A 19312-nucleotide genomic window follows, 5' to 3' on the forward strand; every position below is an offset into this window, starting at 1 on the left:
TTATGGGCTGACCTGTGTTTCCGCAAACTCCTAAGTTGACAGCCTGACTCCCAGTACTTCAGAATGAGACTGGATTTGGAGATTTTTAAGTAAAGTAGTGGTTTACTTTAAAGTAAAATGGTGTTAAGTTAAAACAAGGCCCTTGGGATGAACCCTAATCCAATGTGACCGGTATCCTGACAAAAAGAAGAGAAAAAAGAAATATGATCTTATTTGTTAGAAAAAAAATTTTTACTTCCTACTCAATTAATTTGCAAACTTATCTTTTGACAGTTATCTTTATAACACTGGCACTACAAATCCTGATCTCATTTCCTCTTTCATTTCATACAAATCAGTTAGCTTTGAAGTCAAGGGTTTACCACATTGCTGGGTCTTTTGCTAAAAAGTTCATGTTAGAATTCGTGTCAGAAGTTAAGGAACTTCAGAGAGCCTGTATGTATTTCTTACATATGTATTTCTTATGTATATGTAAATACTTATGTATTTCTTACATAAGTCTTCAGATAGTGCTTTATTGCTTTTTGTATTGGTTGAAATTGTACATTTGGAATTGCTATGTTATTATTTTCTACAGTTAACAATAGTTTGTCTATTTTTCAATAAATTAGTTGTTAAGAGTAAAAGAAAAGAAAAAAAAAGAGGAGATTGGACACACAAAAAGACACTGGAGGTAGACCCAAAGTGAGGAAAGACCATGTAAAGGCGCTGCAAGAAGGCAGCCATGCGCAAGCCAAGAGGAACTTGCAGCCTGCAAAGCTGCAAGAAAATACAATTGGTTGTTCAAGCCACCCCGTGATACCTTGTTATGACAGCCCTAGCAAGTGTGTATATATATATATATATTTGTTGTTGTTTAGTCACTAAGTCGGGAGAAGGCAATGGCACCCGACTCCAGTGCTCTTGCCTGGAAAATCCCATGGATGGAGGAACCTGGTAGGCTGCAGTCCATGGGGTCGCTAAGAGCCGGACATGACTGAGCGACTTCACTTTCACTTCTCACTTTCCTGCATTGGAGAAGGAAACGGCAACCCACTCCAGTGCTCTTGCCTGGAGAATCCCAGGGACGGGGGAGCCTGGTTGGCTGCTGTCTCTGGGGTCACACAGAGTCGGACACGACTGAAGCGACTTAACAGCAGCAGCAGCAATAGTCACTAAGTCATGTCTGACTCTTTTGCGACCCCGTGGACTGTAGTCCACCAGGCTCCTCTATTCTTCGGATTCTCCAGGCAAGAATACTGGAGTGGGTTGCCGTTTCCTTCTCTAGGGGATCTTCCCGACCCGGGGATCAAACCTATGCCTCCTGTACTGGCAGGCAGATTCTTTACCACTGAGCCATGAGGGAAGGCATGTATATGTGTTATATATATGTAATGTATGTTGCTGAAAACATCCTTGTTCCTGTGCACGTGTGTGTGAGTTTTTTACCGTGTACACTGGAGCAAAATGACTGGGTTCTACAGGAAACACATCTCACTTTAAGATGATGCCAAATATATTTCCAAAGCATGTAAAAAATTCTCATAATTCCACAGTCTTGTCAACACTTGCTATTGTCAGAACTGTTATTGTTCTTTCTCTTTTTTTAATTGAATTTCCTTCTTGTCCCATGTTACCTCTTCCACTGGTTTGGCAGTGACCTTTATTTCCTTTATTTTAGTGGTTACCCCCAGTATTATATCATGCACATCTCATCTAATGTTAATCAGGAATTTTCTCTCTGAGGATCTTAAAAGAGCTTTTGAACACATGCTTGGGATCACTCTTTCCCAAGCATTTCATCTTTTTGAAAATTCCTTTGAGACGTTACCATTTTATACAGATAATATTTGCTTTAGACACACACACACAGATACACACATACCATTCCCTTTATTGTTTTGGTCATTCATTCCTCCTTCCATCTCACACTTTGTTCCTGAAGCAGGTTTTGTTTTCGTTCTTGTCTTTTCCCCTCTGAAGTTCTTTTATAAATGTCTCTAGTGGAGACGCATTGGAAACAAAGACTGAAAAATTACTTTCTGTCTGTAAACGTCTTTATTTCAGCTTGATTCTTGGAGCGCAGCCTTTCTGATTCATGATTCGAGATCCATAGTAGTTGGTGTTTAGCGTTTTTAGCTGTCAGCGCTCTTCATTGTCATTCTGAGGAGGTGATCTCGTCTCACTGGCTGCTTTAACAGGGTGACCTTGCATTTGCCCAGAGAGCCCAGTTTAATTAAGACTGATGCCTTAGATCAGTGATGAAGAATGCCTTCTTTGACTCCAAAAAAGTGTCCCTGTTTGGACAAGAAACAACACTGTCCAACAACATGGCAACCATTGTGCCCAAGAACTTCTTTTTCTCTTGCATGGTCTTCGTTTCATAAACCGTGTCTCGAATCAGGCTTATTGTCAGTCTTGCCCCTCCCCGCGTACATGGCATGTTGTGTACCCTCCTGTCTCTGCAGGAATCTGTGCTGTTCTTCTAACCTGTCCCCAAGTTTGCCGATTCCCTCTCAGGCACACCTCATCTGCCATTCTACCCGGACAGTGAGTGTCAATGATTATATTTTAAAGATCTATTTGGTTCTTTGAAAAAAGTTATTGGCTCACTCTGTGTTTTGTTACTTCCTTATTGCTCTTTTCCACATTTTTCCTCTTCATATAAATTTATTTGGTATTCTGTATCTGATGACTTCAGTACTCAGGTCCTTGGAGGTCTGAGTTTATGGTTCCCTGTTTCTGGACTTTTGGTCATGGAGGCTTACTTCCTTATGTGTTCAGTGAGCTTGTACTGTAAGATCAGATTTGGTTGCTTTTAATCCATTGGAATTCTGAGAGCCTAAATCCAGGATGCTCTCTTTAGGAAGAATTTGTTTTACCCTCTGATGCATGCCAGGGGTGCCCTCAGAAGACCAATGAAATGTGAGACTCTGAGGTTTAGCTCTCAGAGCCTGCGGTGAGCTCAGGAATTGTGGATTTCTCTATTTCAGCTTCTACACGTTTTCGCTTCCTGTACTTTGAACTTCTGTTGCTAAATGCACACACATTTCGGATTGTTCTGTCTTCTTGGTCAATCGACCCTTTTATTGCCGCGTAATGTCCTCTACATTCAGGGTCATGGTCCTTGTTCTGAAGCCTATCTTGTCTAATATTTACATAGCTGCTCCAGCTTTCTTCTGGTTAGAGTTTACATGGCATATCTTTCCTCATCCTCTTAATTTTAACTTATGTCTTTATATTTAAAGTTGGTTCTCATAGACAGCATATAATTGAGTCTTGCTTTTTTATTATTTTAATATAAGGATTTGTCTTTTACTGATGCTTTATTTTTATTTTATTTTGGGGGCGTGCTATGTGGCATGTGGGATCTTAGTTCCCCAACCAGAGATCAAACCCATATTCCCTGCAGTGGAAGTACTGTGTCACTTCAGTCGTGTCTGACTCTTTGAGATCCTATGGACTGTAGCCCACCAGGCTCCTCAGTCCATGGGATTCTCCACGCAAAAATACTGGAGTGGGCTGCTGTATGGAGTCTTAACAACTGAACCACCAGAAAAGTCTCTCCTGATGTTTTTATAATTAATAGTATTGTATGAAATCTATATAGTGAAAGTGAAAGTCAGGTCTGACTCTTTGTGAGCCCATGGACTATACAGTCTTTGGAATTCTCCAGGCCAGAATACTGGAGTGGGTAGCCTTTCCCTTCTCTAGGGGATTTTCCCCACCCAGGGATCGAACCCAGGCCTCCCGCATTGCAGGTGGATTCTTTACCAGCTGAGCCACAAGGGAAATCTAAGAAGGGCCTAAAGATGCCCAAACTGGAAAATTTCAGTAGCATTGCTTTTAAAAAAATTTTTTTAATTGAAGGACAGTAGCATTATTTATATAACAATTTATTAATAGTTGGATGAATCAAAAATTACTATTTTAATTTAAAATATAAAAGTGGTAAATGTTGCCTACGACCATTTAGCACCAATACCTAAAAATGTTTAAGATTATCTAGATTCCACCAAACACATTTATTGAATATCTACAGTTTGCTGAACTCTGTATCAGGTGCCAGCCTCACTGAAACAGAAAATATTCTGTTCTTTTGTGTGAGTGAACGGAAGTAGTACAAGCAGTTTCTTAACAACTCAGAACCTGCTTAGAGGATTCTATGTGACTGGCTTTTTAATTGCCCATGGTAATATTTGCCCCCAGTTTTGCATGTAATTAGAAGAAGGATGTATTTTGAATACGGCTTCACAGGGGCTATTTGGTAAAGACCTGCCTGCAGTGCAACAGACTCAGGAGACGCTCGTTCGATCGCTGGGTCGGGAAGATCCCCTGGAGAAGGAAATGGCAACCCACTCTAGTGTTCTTGCCTGGAGAATCCCACGGACAGAGGAGCGTGGCAGGCTACAGTCCATAGAGTCGCAGAGTTGGGCACGACTGAGCATCTGAGCACGTGTGACCACACACATATTTTGAATCACATATTGAAGTGTGACCTGAGAGATCTGAGTCAGCAAACCCATCCTGCTCTTTCCTGTGTTCCCGTAGAGGTGGAGATGGGAGGGAGCACCCTGGCTCTTAGCGTAACTGGAACAGCCACAGGGCCTTTGAAGCTTGAAGCTGGACCAGTCACTGACGTGCTCTGAGACTGTGGAGAGGATTCATTTCCTAAAGCATCAGATGACAGTGTGTATTTGTGTATCGGGCTTCCCTGGTGGCTCAGTGGTAAAGAATCCACCTACCAAGCAGGAGACGGTTCGATCCCTGGGTCAGGAAGTTCTCCTGGAGAAGGAAAAGGCAACCCACTCCAGTATTCTTGCCTGGGAAATCCTCTGGACCGAGGAGCCTGGCGGGCTACCCTTCTGTGGGGTCGCAAAAGAGTTGGACACGACTGAGCGACATTCACTTTTAAAGCATCAGTTGCCTGAGACATGCTAATTCCCACCCCCTGTCCCATTAAAGAGTTTAGAAACACAAGGATGATGTGAAATATTATTTTTAAAGATGGAAATGATCCTGGTAGTTTCCTGGTGACTATCAAAAATTTTTTTATTTTGTAAAGTTTCAAATACAGTCAAATGTAGTCATATTCCCATATTCTCATCACCAAACCAGTGTGCCAATCTTGTTTTATCTACCTCCCAGCCCAACTTTTTTTCTATGTTTTTCAAAGCCTTTTAAAGCAAACCATAGATACCAGATCATTAAACCTATAAATACTTCGGTATGTAAGTAAATCCTTTAAAAATTACATCTATTAATTCTTTGTGAGTCTCACTCTCTCCTTATTAGATTAGGAAATTAACAGGGTTAGTGATTTGTCCAAAGCCATGTAATTAGTGGCAGAATCAGGGTGAGAATTTTAGTGTTCTTAATATTTAATCCTATATTCTTTCCCCATAAAAATGTTGCCTCTAAAGATTACCTGCTTTCCGCTAAAAAGAAAAAAAAAAAAAGAACTCTGCAGTTAGATTCTCCCTGAGTATCTTATGTTGCAGCCTTCTTGGGAGATATTAAAAAGGTAAATTTCTGAGCCCTGACCCCAGAGAATCTAATTCCTTAGGGCTGAGGTGGAGCCAGAGGTTTGTTGTAGCCAACTTACCCTGGTTCTTAAGAGCCGATATAAATTTTAAGGAATTTAATGAGCCAATGACTAAAAATCATTAAAAATTAAATTATATGTGCTAACAGTTAAATACAGTAAATTAGAAACAAAGGTAACAAATATTTAAAGCTCATCACTTCTTGGACTTCACTCCACTATGATCTGTGCTCTCGAAGCTACACACGTTGTGTCTGGCTGGTGAAAATATACGTGCTGCTGGGCGTCTGTTCCCCTTGGCATACTCAGTGGCGGCTTGAAATCAGCCAGGTGAGAGCATTTACACATAGAAACTGACAAAAACAAACCAGGCTTGGTTTACGGTTTTGCTGATTATTTAGACTTAGGAGGGTAATGGAGAAAAATATTAATAATGCAGATTGAAATTAAAATGTGTCACGTCTATGGCCATCACATTTTGAATAGTACAAAGTATGATAAAATATTCTTTGAATAGTCAAAAAGCAATTACAATTCAGCAGTCTCTCACATCATTAATAGTTGACATTTCACTTTTCCTTTACTTATTAATCTTAACAAAAATATCAACCCACATTCATGTTGGAACTACACTTGTTCATCAGTTGCCACTACAAGTTGGCTATAGATAGGATAGTTTTGCAACAACAAAAAAGCATTCTGTAGGAATCAATTAGCTGTAGGAAATTTATAATAAAAGCATTGTCGTATCATTAATTGTAAACTGTGTGTTAGGCATCTCTTTATCAGCAAGATAAAGAACATACTTTTGTGTATTGCCTACTCTGTATTGTGGAGCACCTATATTGTTTGCTTTTTTGGAGAGCTAATTGATAAATATTTTCTAGGTTCTGGGTGAAATTCAGGAATCTGCGTTTTAAACGAGCGTGTTTGGTATTCTCAGGCCTCCTGAACTTGGAGAACCTCTGTTTCAGCCATTGAACATAAAGATCAGGAGCAATACTCAAGACTGTGAATGAATCCGTTCCCGAAGACATCTCTCCTGCCCTTTTATGATCCTCCCCTCCCACAACGGCAACCCACTCCAGTACTCTTGCCTGGCAAACCCCATGGATGGAGGAGCCTGGTAGGCTGCAGTCCACGGGGTCGCTAAGTGTCAGACACGACTGAGCAACTTCACTTTCACTTTTCACTTTCATGCATTGGAGAAGGAAATGGCAACCCACTCCAGTGTTCTTGCCTGGAGAATCCCAGGGACGGGGGAGCCTGATGGGCTGCCGTCTACGGGGTCGCACAGAGTCGGACACAACTGAAGCGACTTAGCAGCAACTTAGCAGCCTCCCACCTCTCCTGGCCACCTCACACCCAAGCATCTGATCTGCTTTATGTCACTAAAGGTCTGTTTGCGTTTTCTTACAGAATGTGCACTTTTTGGTCTGGCTTTGTTCACTTAGCATAACTGTTTTGAGTTTCATCTATGTTGCTGTCTGAATAGTTCGCTTCTTTTTATTCTGAGTAGTAGTCCATAGTATGGATTCAACACAACTTCTGTATTCATTCAACGCTGATGAACATCTGGGTTGCTTCCATTTTTGCTGATTACAAGTAACATTGATGTGAGCATTTGTGTGTAAATCTTTGGACACACATTTGAATTTCTTATGCGTAAATAGCTAGGAGTGAAATGGCTGAATCATCTGGTTGATGTGTTTGTAACTTTTTAAGAAACTGACACACCGTTTTTCAAAGTGTCAGAGGTCGTTTTGTTCTTTTTTTGTGTGGTGAAAATAGCATGAGCGGTTCTGGCATTGGCTTCAGACTTTCATGTGAACACCCTGAGCAAGCCAGTAATGCAATTACACAGTAATTCATGTGCTTTAAATAATTATATAGGCTTGAATCCGTAGGAGTGGGAAGAAATCAGTTTATAGCAATGAACACTGTATGGAGCTCGAGATGCTTATTTAATCCACTTCATTGGCTGATGATACATTTGTTCAAATCTGTTTTCCATGTCTCTGCCATTCTTGTTTGCCTTTCCATTTCCTTTTGTGATATTCTGAACCAGAGACAACATCTTAGGAGGTATTTTAAAAGGTTTAAAATTTGGGGGTAATAAACAACTCACTCACTCCAGTAAGCATTATGCTAGACATTATTTGATTTCAGAATTTTAGCTGAAGGCAACTAATTAATATTTAGCACATGTACGCTGACAACATACTCAACACAGATAAAGGTGTGTGCGTGTGTGTGTGGTGTTTGTTTTCCACTCGAGAATGTCATCTATTAATATTTCCAGAGTAGTGAGACCAGGGATGTTTCACTCAGGCTGACTGGGGCTGTAGCTCTGATTCCTTTCAGTGACATGTAAGTTTCATAGATTGTCACTCCAAGAAGCTGCCTGGCTGGCCCCTGGCTCTGAGGAAGTCCCTGTGAAGAAAGACAACCTGAAAGCTAAGACTAGGTATGTGATTATTACATAAATAAATTTTGCAAACCCCCATCTAATAACGGCCCACCTCCGGTTAACTGTGTCTAGAAATTCAGGGCTGTGTGAGAGTTTCTGAGAGGAGGTGGCCACAGGGAACCCTGACTAGGGGACGCTTTCTTGTGTAAATGTGATGGATTTTTCACCACTTCAATTGCAGTGTTATTTCCCAGTTTTTTTCGGGCAACTGCTCAGAGGCAGGCTGGGAAGAGCAATGAGCCTGCCTGAGCCTCACGGAGATCCCCCAGGAAGACTTGGCCCCACAGCCCTTCCTGCCCCAGGAAAGAGGCCACACGTGCAAACTCCCAAAATCAATGGACGAGTGCCCGGTTCCCTTTTGATGAAATTCAGCTGCAGTGTGGTATTGTTATTTCTTTTCCCATTTTATTTGTAGCACCATATGACTCTGGGGGAAAAAAAAGACGAATCACCAAATCATATGCACAGCAATAAGTAACATTTCACCACTCTCTCCTGGGCATTATTCTCAAATATTAATACATAGCAGGAGTTATGCAAAGTCTTCAGAAAGCCCCTTTTCAGTGAGAGAGCAGTCCATATTCTCTGCCCATCAAGATAAAAGCTCTGTCTGGAGGGGAGCACTGTTTATAGATCCTGGGCTGTTCCTCTTCCAAGATGTTGGTTAAAAAAAAACATTAGGAAGGAGAAGTATCTGTTCTATGAGAAAGAAAAGAAACAAAAAGCCCTCTCTATTTTGATAGGTAAACACTGTTAGTGTGACTCTAGTTGTTGGCTTAATAGCTTGAAAATACAGGATGTTGACTGTCACATCAATTGGAGTAGAAAACACGGCATCACGTGACTGAAGAATAAAGCAAATGACGGAAAAAGCAGATCCATTCATTAAAGTCTTGTTTAACTTTGCATTGTAATACTTGGCCACACTTCCTGAAAGCTCTGACCAGGTGTATTTATTATTTTTTCATTTACTTTTTAATTTTTTTTAACTTTTTATTTTGCATTGGGATGTAGCTGCTTAATAATGTGAAAGTTTCAGGTGAACAGTGTAGGGACTCAGCCATACATATACCTGTATCCGTTCTCCCCAAAACTCCCCTTCCATCCAGCCTGCCACATAGCACTGAGTAGAGTTCCGTGGACTATACACTAGGTCCTTAATAGTTATCCGTTTTAAACATGGCAGTGTATACATGTCCATCCAACGGACACAACTCCCTAACTATCTCTTCTAACCCCATCCTTCCCCCTGGCAACCTGAAGTTTGTTCTCTAAGTCTGTGAGTCTCTTTCTGTTTTATAAGTAAATTTGTATCATTTCTTTTTAGAGTCCACGTATAAGGGATATACAATATTTCTCCATCTCTGTCTGAAACTTCACTCAATCTCTAGGTCCATCCATGTTGCTGGATATTGACCAGGTATATTTAGACTACTAAGTCACTTTAGTCGTGCCTGACTCTGTGCGACCCCACAGACGGCAGCCCACCAGGCTCCACGGTCCCTGGGATTCTCCAGGCAAGAACTCCGGAGTAGGTTGCCATTTCCTTCTCCAAAGCATGAAAGTGAAAGTGAAGTCGCTCAGTCGTGTCTGACTCTTCGCGACCCCATGGACTGCAGCCTACCAGGCTCCTCTGTCCATGGGATTTTCCAAGCAAGAGTACTGGAGTGAGTTGCCATTGCCTTTTCTGATATTTAGACTAGGGATCCCCAACTTCTGGGATATAATGCCTTGATGACCTGAGGTGGAGTTGATGTAATCATAGAAATAAAGTACACAATAAATGTAGTACTCTTGAATCATGCCCAATCCATCCCCCCTCAGTCCTGGTCCGTGGTGAAATTGTACTCTGGGAAACCAGTCTTCAGTGCCAAAAAGGTAGGGGACCGCTGCTTCAGACCATCAGAAGGACTCGAATGTTGGAATGTGAGTCAGGTGGGCTAGATCCCACATCTGGATTCACCTTGTCCTCAGAGGGGGCCCTGGAGGGATGGCTGGTCCCCAGCTTTTCCACTACAAAGAACCTACTTTATAATTTTTTGCCCTGCAGACATGAGGTTTTGAAAGATTTTCTTAGTTATGTAAATAGTTATTAATACAGCAGGCTAAGACACGGGACCCCAGAGGTATGCCCATTGGAAAAGAAGCTGGTCTGGGCATGAATCCTGGCCTTGTGGCTTACCAGCTATAGGATCTCAGGAGAGCTATATACACTCTCTAAGCCCGTTTCCTCATAGGGTGTGGTAAGCATGTAAACATATATAACGGCTGAGAGCAGCCCCTGCAGCATGGTAAAAGCCAAAATCTTAATAATGATAATGATGACATTATTATTATTATTTGAATTAGCCAGATAGAAGGGCCAGTTCTCCTGAGAGCTGGCCAGCAGACCCACCCACAGTGTCCAGAGGGACATGGCAGACTTTGGTCCGAGTGATGTTGCTGTACCTTTAACGGGGTGTGGCATGCCGGGCAGGAGTTCCTGGGCAGAGGAGGGTCTTGATTTTCAAGGGCAGGGGTGTGAGCTGATTCTGCTTGGGTTGTCAAGGTTAGAGCAAGATTTGGTTAGGGTGGAGGAAGTGAAACTGGAAAGAACAAACAAAAAACAACCAGGAAGGGATGAGGGTCCTCCTGGTCAGATAACCAGGCTTCAAAGCAGTGGTTGTTCTCAGAGGACTCAGACCTGCAGGAAGGGGACAGGGTGCAGCTGGTGGGGAGTGGATGCTCACGGTGGATACAGACTGAACCAGCCAGACCAGAGACACCGCTCGCTGCTCCACAGTGGGGCTGTGGACCTGAATGTCTGCACGCCTACTAAGTCACTCAGTCGTGTCCGACTCTTTGAGACCAATGGACTGTAGCCCATCAGGCTCCTCTGTCCATGAGATTCTCCAGGCAAGAATACTGGGTTGCCATTTCCTTCTCTAGGGGATCTTCCCAACCCAGGGATTGAACCCGCGTCCCTTATGTCTCCTGCCTTGGCAGGCAGACTCTTTACCACTATCGCCACCTAGGAAGCCTGTGGACCCAAACAGTTTAGGACTCATTTAGGGTTCAAACAGGGCTGGGTCTTTAGATTCAAGGTCTTGACAGCCTCTAACAAAAATGACCTTTCCCATTTGTAGTCATATTATTTTTCTATTTCATCTCTGATCCATTCCAGATTTTAATCAACGATTCACCCTTATCAAAGGGATAGAAGAAATTTACCCAGTGGCTTGAATGATAGATATGGTCGTGATGCTAGAAAACCATCCGGAGGAGTCAACATACAGGCAGTTACGTTTTTAGGCTGAGGTGGACGGCTCACTGGACCCTCCTGGGCACAGTGACAGGGTTACCATCCACATCCCCCAAAGTCCTGCAAATGTCATCAGCAGGAAATCTGATGGATTTACTGTGAATGGATCCATTGTGAGATGTCAGTGTAATTGCACCGATTTCAGATCATTCTAGTAGGAAAAAAAAAAAAACAACAGGGAGACTTTTTGTGCCTAGTTGGCTGATGCTGTCCCACTGGTGAGAAACATATCTTTTCTGCTGGGTTTTTGAAGTGATGATACTGTCTTTCCTATAGCTGAATAGCTTCTCGACAAACCCAGTAAATGTTACAGAACTTCACGCTCACACCCCTACCCCACCTCTTGAAGCCCTCTGGCTCCTAAGATCCTGGTTCCTGTCTTTCTCACCGCACCGTCCGGGTTCCTTCACAGAACCTCTTTTCTTGTCCAGTTAATTCTAACGTCCCCTGGATTGAGCTCTCAGTCAGCTCCCTTCACTGTATACACTTTCACTCTCATTTAAATGATCACATGTTGTACGTGGAGGTCTCCCCATTCCGCCCCAGACTACCCTGAGCTCCAGATCTCTGGTTCTGACGGAAAACCAGACCTGTCCTATGGGTCCCCAGATACTCTAAGTTCAGCCATTTTCACACTGAATTTCCTGTTGGCTTAAGCTGACTACAACTCATGCCCTCCCTCCAGCCCCTGCAGAGCAGGGAGTGTGTGGACTTCCTCTTAGGGCCTCACAGAGGCCTTGCGGGGGATGTGCTCTGAACAGCTAGGAGCTCTTCCAGCCAGGAAGGCTGTGATTAGGCAGATATCACTGCTGGCCCACAGACGCAATCTCCTGCTCATGAAAATCACATCATGAATTCCTTATCTGCCATTCAGAGTCCCCCGTGGCCTGGACTCTGGCCACTTCCGGACTCTTACGCCTCTCTCCAAACAAGTCCTGATTTCTGCACCATCTCAGGACGAATGCAGCCCTTTCTTTCCTGGCCTCACTGCTCACTGCTTCTCGGTACCACCCTCTGATCTTCTCTGACCATCAAAAGCCTACTCATCTCTCAAGATCCATTTGGAAAGCTACTTCTAACATGAAGCCATCCACAGGCATCTTGAAGGCCTCTCTTCTTCTTCTTTGAGTTCCTATCGTACTTGTTCCATCTTTCCTGTGGCTTCCCTCATAGCTCACTCAGTCTAAAGAATCTGTCTATGGTGCAGGAGACCCAGGTTCAATTCCTGGGTCAGGAAGATTCCTGGAGAAGGAAACGGCAACCCACTCCAGTATTCTTGCCTGGAGAATCCCATGGACAGAGGAGGCTGGCGGGCTACAGTCCATGGGGTCACAAGAGTCGGACACGACTTAGCGACTAAACCACCATCTTTAGTGACTAAACCACCAATCCAATCCTACTAGATTAAAAGGTTAAAGGTTGTGCTTAGTTGTTCCACATGCCTGGCACGCCCAAACTGCCTAACTTACTGGTACGCTATGAAAAGTGATTTGCCTAAAACATTTTGGCTGTGTTTACATAAAAGCTAAACGTGTCTCATAGAGCATGGGGGCAGTGCTGGCATTTTGGAGTTTGAATAGCTCCCTCTCAGATGCACGTGTGCATGAGTATACACAACGAATCCCTTGTGTGCCTGGGTTTAGATATGTGTGAAGAAAGGAAAGGAAATACCCTTGCTTTTAAAATCGGCAGTGCTTGTTTCCTGCATCACCTCTGCTTTTCTGTGTCTTTTTTATCAGTGGTCATCGCACTTCTTGGGCTTCCCTTTATCAGTCATAAAGGAACTCCAATGCAGGAGATGCAAGAGACTCAGGTTTGATTCCTAGTTCAGGAAGATTCCCTGAAGGAGGAAATGGCAACCCATTCTAGTATTCTTGCCTGGAAAATCCCATGGACAGAGGAGCCTGGTGAGCTACAATCCATGGGGTCGCAGAGTCAGACATGACTTAATTACTAAACAAAAACAGCAATTGAGCTTATTGCTTCTCCTTTAGGAGGAGTTATCCCTGACCTATTGATTTTGACTATCCTTGCCCCTCTCATCACCAAGTGTTAATACTTTACATAGTAGCTTTCCTGTTCTGACATCCTTGTTCTTTAGTTGCTAAGTCGTGTCCAACTCTTTGCGACTCTGTGGACTGTAGCCGCCAGGCTCCTCTGTCCATGGGATTCTCCAGGGAAGAATACTGGAGTGGGTTGCCGTTTCCTTCTCCAGGGCATCTTCCCCACCCAGGGATCAAACCCATGTCTCCTGGATGGGCAGGCAGATTCTTTACCACTGAGCCACTAACATCCTTGAGTATACCTGATACAGCCTATGTCTATTGTCAGTAATAAAGATTCTTACAGTAACGTGTGTTACTGAAACACATTCTCTTTTTAATGGAGATTTTATTATATCATGTATTTATAGCAGTGACAGGGCCCAGAGTAAGGCCTGGAAGTCGGACAGGACTTTGAAGATACTGACTTAAGTGATAAATGATCTATTTTTTAAAAAGATGCTAATAATGCTTGGAAAGAAGTAATAATATTTAAAATAATCTATCCATCAGAGTTAAAAAGGTTGTCTGCACAGAGTTAAAAGGGCTGTGTGTACAGAGTTGTCTGTATACTTTAGAGACCTGGGGTGTCCAAGGGATATATCTACAAGCCAGTATTCCTGCTGTCAGAGCAGACAGACCCAGCTGAGCTAGATCTCTACAAGGGTGGATTACCGCGACTGCTATAGAAATAAAAGGGCCCGTCTCGAGCTCATCTGTGTTTAGATCTCAGGATTTTATGTCAGGCGGATACAGACCAGATGTGCGTTGTCTCTGGTGCTGCCCTGCTCTAGTTTTATTCTGTGATTCCCCCGTAAGGCGTTTTTTGTCTCCTGGGATGGGTGGGGGATGCTGGGTGCACAGAAGCAGGCGGCAGCGTCTCGGGCGAGCCGCTTGCTGTGCTAGAGGCTTCTCCGTGAGGTCTCGCTGATCCTGTAGACAGCATGAGCCCGTGGAACTGCGCCAGCTGTCTGGCACTTGGGGAAGAGTGCTCAGTGGGGGCGCCAGGATGGGAGGATGTCTTGTCCTTTTTGTCCTGCTCCTGGACCGACCTGGAGAAAGAGCACAGAGAAGAACGTAGGGTGCAGGACTGCAGATAATTCCAAGCAACTCATTGAGTCTGATGCCTTCTGTAAAGATGGTATTACAGAACAACTACCAGAAATTAAAAGCATTCCTTTCCTTCCCTGGTGGCTCAGCTGGTAAAGAATCTGCCCGCAATGTGGGAGACCTGGGTTTGATCCCTGGGTTGGGAAGAGCCCCTGGAAAAGGGATAGGCTACCCACTCCAGTATTCTGGCCTGGAGAATTCCATGGACTGAATAGTCCATGGTGTCCCAGAGAGTTGGACACGACTGAGGGACTTTCGCTTTCCTTCCTACCTAAAACTGGGACCTCCCCTAGTCCCCAGTTCAATTCAGTTCAGTCGCTCAGTCGTGTCCAGATCTTTGCGACCCCATGAATCGCAGCACGCCAGGCCTCCCTGTCCATCACCAACTCCCGGAGTTCACTCAAATTCACGTCCATCGGGTCAGTGATGCCATCCAGCCATCTCATTCTCTGTCATCCCCTTCTCCTCCTGCCCCCAATCCCTCCCAGTATCAGAGTCTTTTCCAATGAGTCAACTCTTCGCGTGAAGTGGCCAAAGTACTGGAGTTTCAGCTTTAGCTGAAACTAAAGCTAAATCATTCCTTCCAAAGAAATACCAGGGCTGATCTCCTTCAGAATGGACTGGTTGGATCTCCTTGCAGTCCAAGGGACTCTCAAGAGTCTTCTCCAACACCACAGTTCAAAAGCATCAATTCTTCGGTGCCCAACTTTCTTCACAGTCCAACTCTCACATCCATACATGACCACAGGAAAAACCATAGCCTTGACTAGACGACATTTGTTGGCAAAGTAATGTCTCTGCTTTTGAATATGCTATCTAGGTTGGTCATAGCTTTCCTTCCAAGGAGTAAGCGTCTTTTAATTTCATGGCTGCAGTCACCATCTGCAGTGTTTTTGAGCCCCAAAAAATAAAGTCTGACACTGTTTCCACTGTTTCCCCATCTATTTCCCATGAAGTGATGGGACCGGATGCCATGATCTTCGTTTTCTGAATGTTGAGCTTTAAGCCAACTTTTTCACTCTCCTCTTTCACTTTCATCAAGAGGCTTTTGAGTTCCTCTTCACTTTCTTCCATAAGGGTAGTGTCATCTACATATCTGAGGTTATTGATATTTCTCCCGGCAATCTTGATTCCAGCTTGTGTTTCTTCCCGTCCAGCGTTTCTCATGATGTACTCTGCATAGAAGTTAAATAAGCAGGGTGACAATATACAACCTTGATGAACTCCTTTTCCTATTTGGAACCAGTCTGTTGTTCCATGTCCAGTTCTGACTGTTGCTTCCTGATCTGTACACAGATTTCTCAAGAGGCAGGTAAAGTGGTCTGGTATTCCCATCTCTTTCAGAATTTTCCACAGTTTACTGTGATCCATACAGTCAAAGGCTTTGGCATAGTCAATAAGGCAGAAATAGATGTTTTTTTGGAACTCTCGTGCTTTTTCCATGATCCAACGGATGTTGGCAATTTGATCTCTGGTTCCTCTGCCATTTCTAAAACCAGCTTGAACATCAGGAAGTTCATGGTTCACGTATTGCTGAAGCCTGGCTTGGAGAATTTTGAGCATTACTTTACTAGCATGTGAGATGAGTGCAATTGTGAGGTAGTTTGAGCATTCTTTGGCATTGCCTTTCTTTGGAATTGGAATGAAAACTGACCTTTTCCAGTCCTGTGGCCACTGCTGAGTTTTCCAACTTTGATGGCATATTGGGTGCAGCACTTTAACAGCATCATCTTTCAGGATATGAAATAGCTCAACTGGAATCCCATCACCTCCACTAGTTTTGTTCATAGTGAGGCTTTCTAAGGCCCACTTGACTTCACATTCCAGGATGTCTGGTTCTAGGTCAGTGATCACACCATTGTGATTATCTGGGTTGTGAAGATCTTTTTGTACAGTTCTTCTGTGTATTCTTGCCATCTCTTCTTAATATCTTCTGCTTCTGTTAGGTCCATACCATTTCTGCCCTTTATCGAGCCCATCTTTGCATGAAATGTTCCCTTGGTATCTCTAATTTTCTTGAAGAGCTCTCTAGTCTCTCCCATTCTGTTGTTTTCCTCTATTTCTTTGCATTGATTGCTGAGGAAGGCTTTCTTATCTCTTCTTGCTATTCTTTGGAACTCTGCATTCAGATGCTTATATCTTTCCTTTTCTCCTTTGCTTTTAGCTTCTCTTCTTTTCACAGCTATTTGTAAGGCCTCCTCAGACAGCCATTTTGCTTTTTTGCATTTCTTTTCCATGGGGATGGTCTTGATCCCTGTCTCCTGTACAGTGTCACGAACCTCAGTCCATAGTTCATCAGGCACTCTATCTATCAGATCTAGTCCCTTAAATCTATTTCTCACTTCCACTGTATAATCATAAGGGATTTGATTTAGGTCATACCTGAATGGTCTAGTGGTTTTCCCTACTTTCTTCAGGTTAAGTCTGAATTTGGCAATAAGGAGTTCATGATCTGAGCCACAGTCAGCTCCTGATCTTGTTTTTGCTGACTGTATAGAGCTTCTCCATCTTTGGCTGCAAAGAATATAATCAGTCTGATTTTGGTGTTGACCATCTGGTGGTGTCCATGTCTAGAGTCTTCTCTTGTGTTGTTGGAAGAGGGTGTTTGCTATGACCAGTGCATTTTCTTGGCAAAACTCTATTAGTCTTTGCCCTGCTTTCCATTCCATATTCCAAGGCCAAATTTGCCTGTTACTCCAGGTGTTTCTTGACTTCCTACTTTTGCATTCCAGTCCCCTATAATGAAAAGGACATCTTTTTTGGGTGTTAGTTCTAAAAGGTCTTGTCGGTCTTCGTAGAACTGTTCAACTTCAGCTTCTTCATTGCTGCTTGTTGGGGCATAGATTTGGATTACTGTGATATTGAATGGTTTGCCTTGGAAACGAACAGAGATCATACTATAGTTTTTGAGATTGCACCCAGCTACTGCATTTTGGACTGTTTTGTTGACCATGATGGCTACTCCATTTCTTCTGAGGGATTCCTGCCTGCAGTAGTAGATATAATGGTCATCTGAGTTAAATTCACCCATTCCAGTCCATTTCAGTTTGCTGATTCCTAGAATGTCGACATTCACTCTTGCCATCTCTTGTTTGACCACTTCCAATTTGCCTTGATTCATGGACCTGACATTTCAGGTTCCTGTGCAGTATTGCTCTTTACAGCATCAGACCTTGCTTCTATCACCAGTCAGATCCACAGCTGGGTATTCTTTTTGCTTTGGCTCCATCCCTTCATTCTTTCTGGAGTTATTTCTCCACTGATCTCCAGTAGCATATTGGGCACCTACTGATCTGGGGAGTTTCTCTTTCAGTATCCTATCATTTTGCCTTTTCATACTGTTCACGGGGTTCTCACAGAGAAGGCAATGGCACCCCACTCCAGTACTTCTGCCTGGAAAATCCTACGGACGGAGAAGCCTGGTAGGCTGCAGTCCATGGGGTCGCTAAGAGTCGGATACGACTGAGCGACTTGACTTTCACTTTTCACTTTCATGCATTGGAGAAGGAAATGGCAACCCACTCCAGTGTTCTTGCCTGGAGAATCCCAGGGACGGGGGAGCCTTGTGGGCTGCCGTCTATGGGGTCGCACAGAGTCGGACACGACTGAAGTGACTTAGCAGCAGCATGGGGTTCTCAAGGCAAGAATACTGAAGTGGTTTGCCATTCCCTTCTCCAGTGGGCCACATTCTGTCAGATCTCTCAACCATGACCCGCCCATCTTGGGTTGTGGTCCTAGTGTGATTAGATTGACTAGTTTTCTGTGAGTATAGTTTCAGTGTGTCTGCCCTCTGATGCCCTCTTGCAGCACCTACCTTCTTACTTGGGTTTCTCTTACCTTGGGCGTGGGATACCTCTTCCCGGCTGTTCCAGCAAAGCGCAGCCGCTGTTCTTTACCTTGGACGAGGGGTATCTCCTCACCGCCGCCCTTCCTAACCTTCAACGTGAGATAGCTCCTCTAGGCCCTCCTGCACCCATGCAGCCACCGCTCTGTGGATGTGGGGTTGGTTCTCCCGGCCGCCACCCCTGGCCTCGGACTTGGGGTAGCTCCTCCCGGCCGCCACCCCTGGCCTCCGACGCGGGGTAGCTCCTCCCGGCCGCCGCCCCTGACCTCGGACTTGGGTAGCTCTTCTCGGCCGTTCTTGCGCCGTTGCAGCCTGGCACTCTCGGCCGCTGCCCCTGACCTCGGACGTGGGGTAATTCCTCTTGGCCACCGCCCGTTGGGCATGGGGTCCTCCCGGCTTCTGCCCCTGACCTCCGACGTGGGGTAGCTCCTCTCGGCCGCCCCTAGTCCCCACCAACTCACATAAATATTTGCCCAAGTCACAGCCTTGGAGTTACCCTGAGTTACTCCCTTTTCGTTCCTCCCTCTGCCGTACAGCACGATTACATCCACTCCATCAGAAAATGCTCTGTGGTTACATTCCAATTTGTATCCTGAGCCTGCCTCCTCTCTCCATCTTTTCTGTTACCACCCTGATCCTGGCCACTCTTACCCGCTGGACTACTTATAGCAGTTTCCTCATCAGCCTGCCTGCTTCCTCACCTGCCTTGCTGAGTCACTCTTGTACATAACAGAGTCATCTTTGGAAAATGTAAACCAGATCACATCGTTCCCAAGTTAAAACCCTCCAAAGACTCCCCATCGCACTTGGAATGAAATCCAAAATTCTCACCAAGGCCTCCCTCAATTTTTTTTTTTAAAGCATCCCTTACTCAGTCAACACATTTTATTATTTTAAAAATATACTTCTTTGGCTGTGCCAGATCTTAGTCGTGGCACGTGGAATCTAGTTCCCTGACCAGGGATTGAACCCTGGCCCCTGTATGGGGAGGGTGGGTCTTAGCCACTGGACCACCAGGGAA

Source organism: Bos javanicus, chromosome 27 (assembly GCF_032452875.1).
Source record: "Bos javanicus breed banteng chromosome 27, ARS-OSU_banteng_1.0, whole genome shotgun sequence".
Lineage (NCBI taxonomy): Eukaryota > Metazoa > Chordata > Mammalia > Artiodactyla > Bovidae > Bos > Bos javanicus.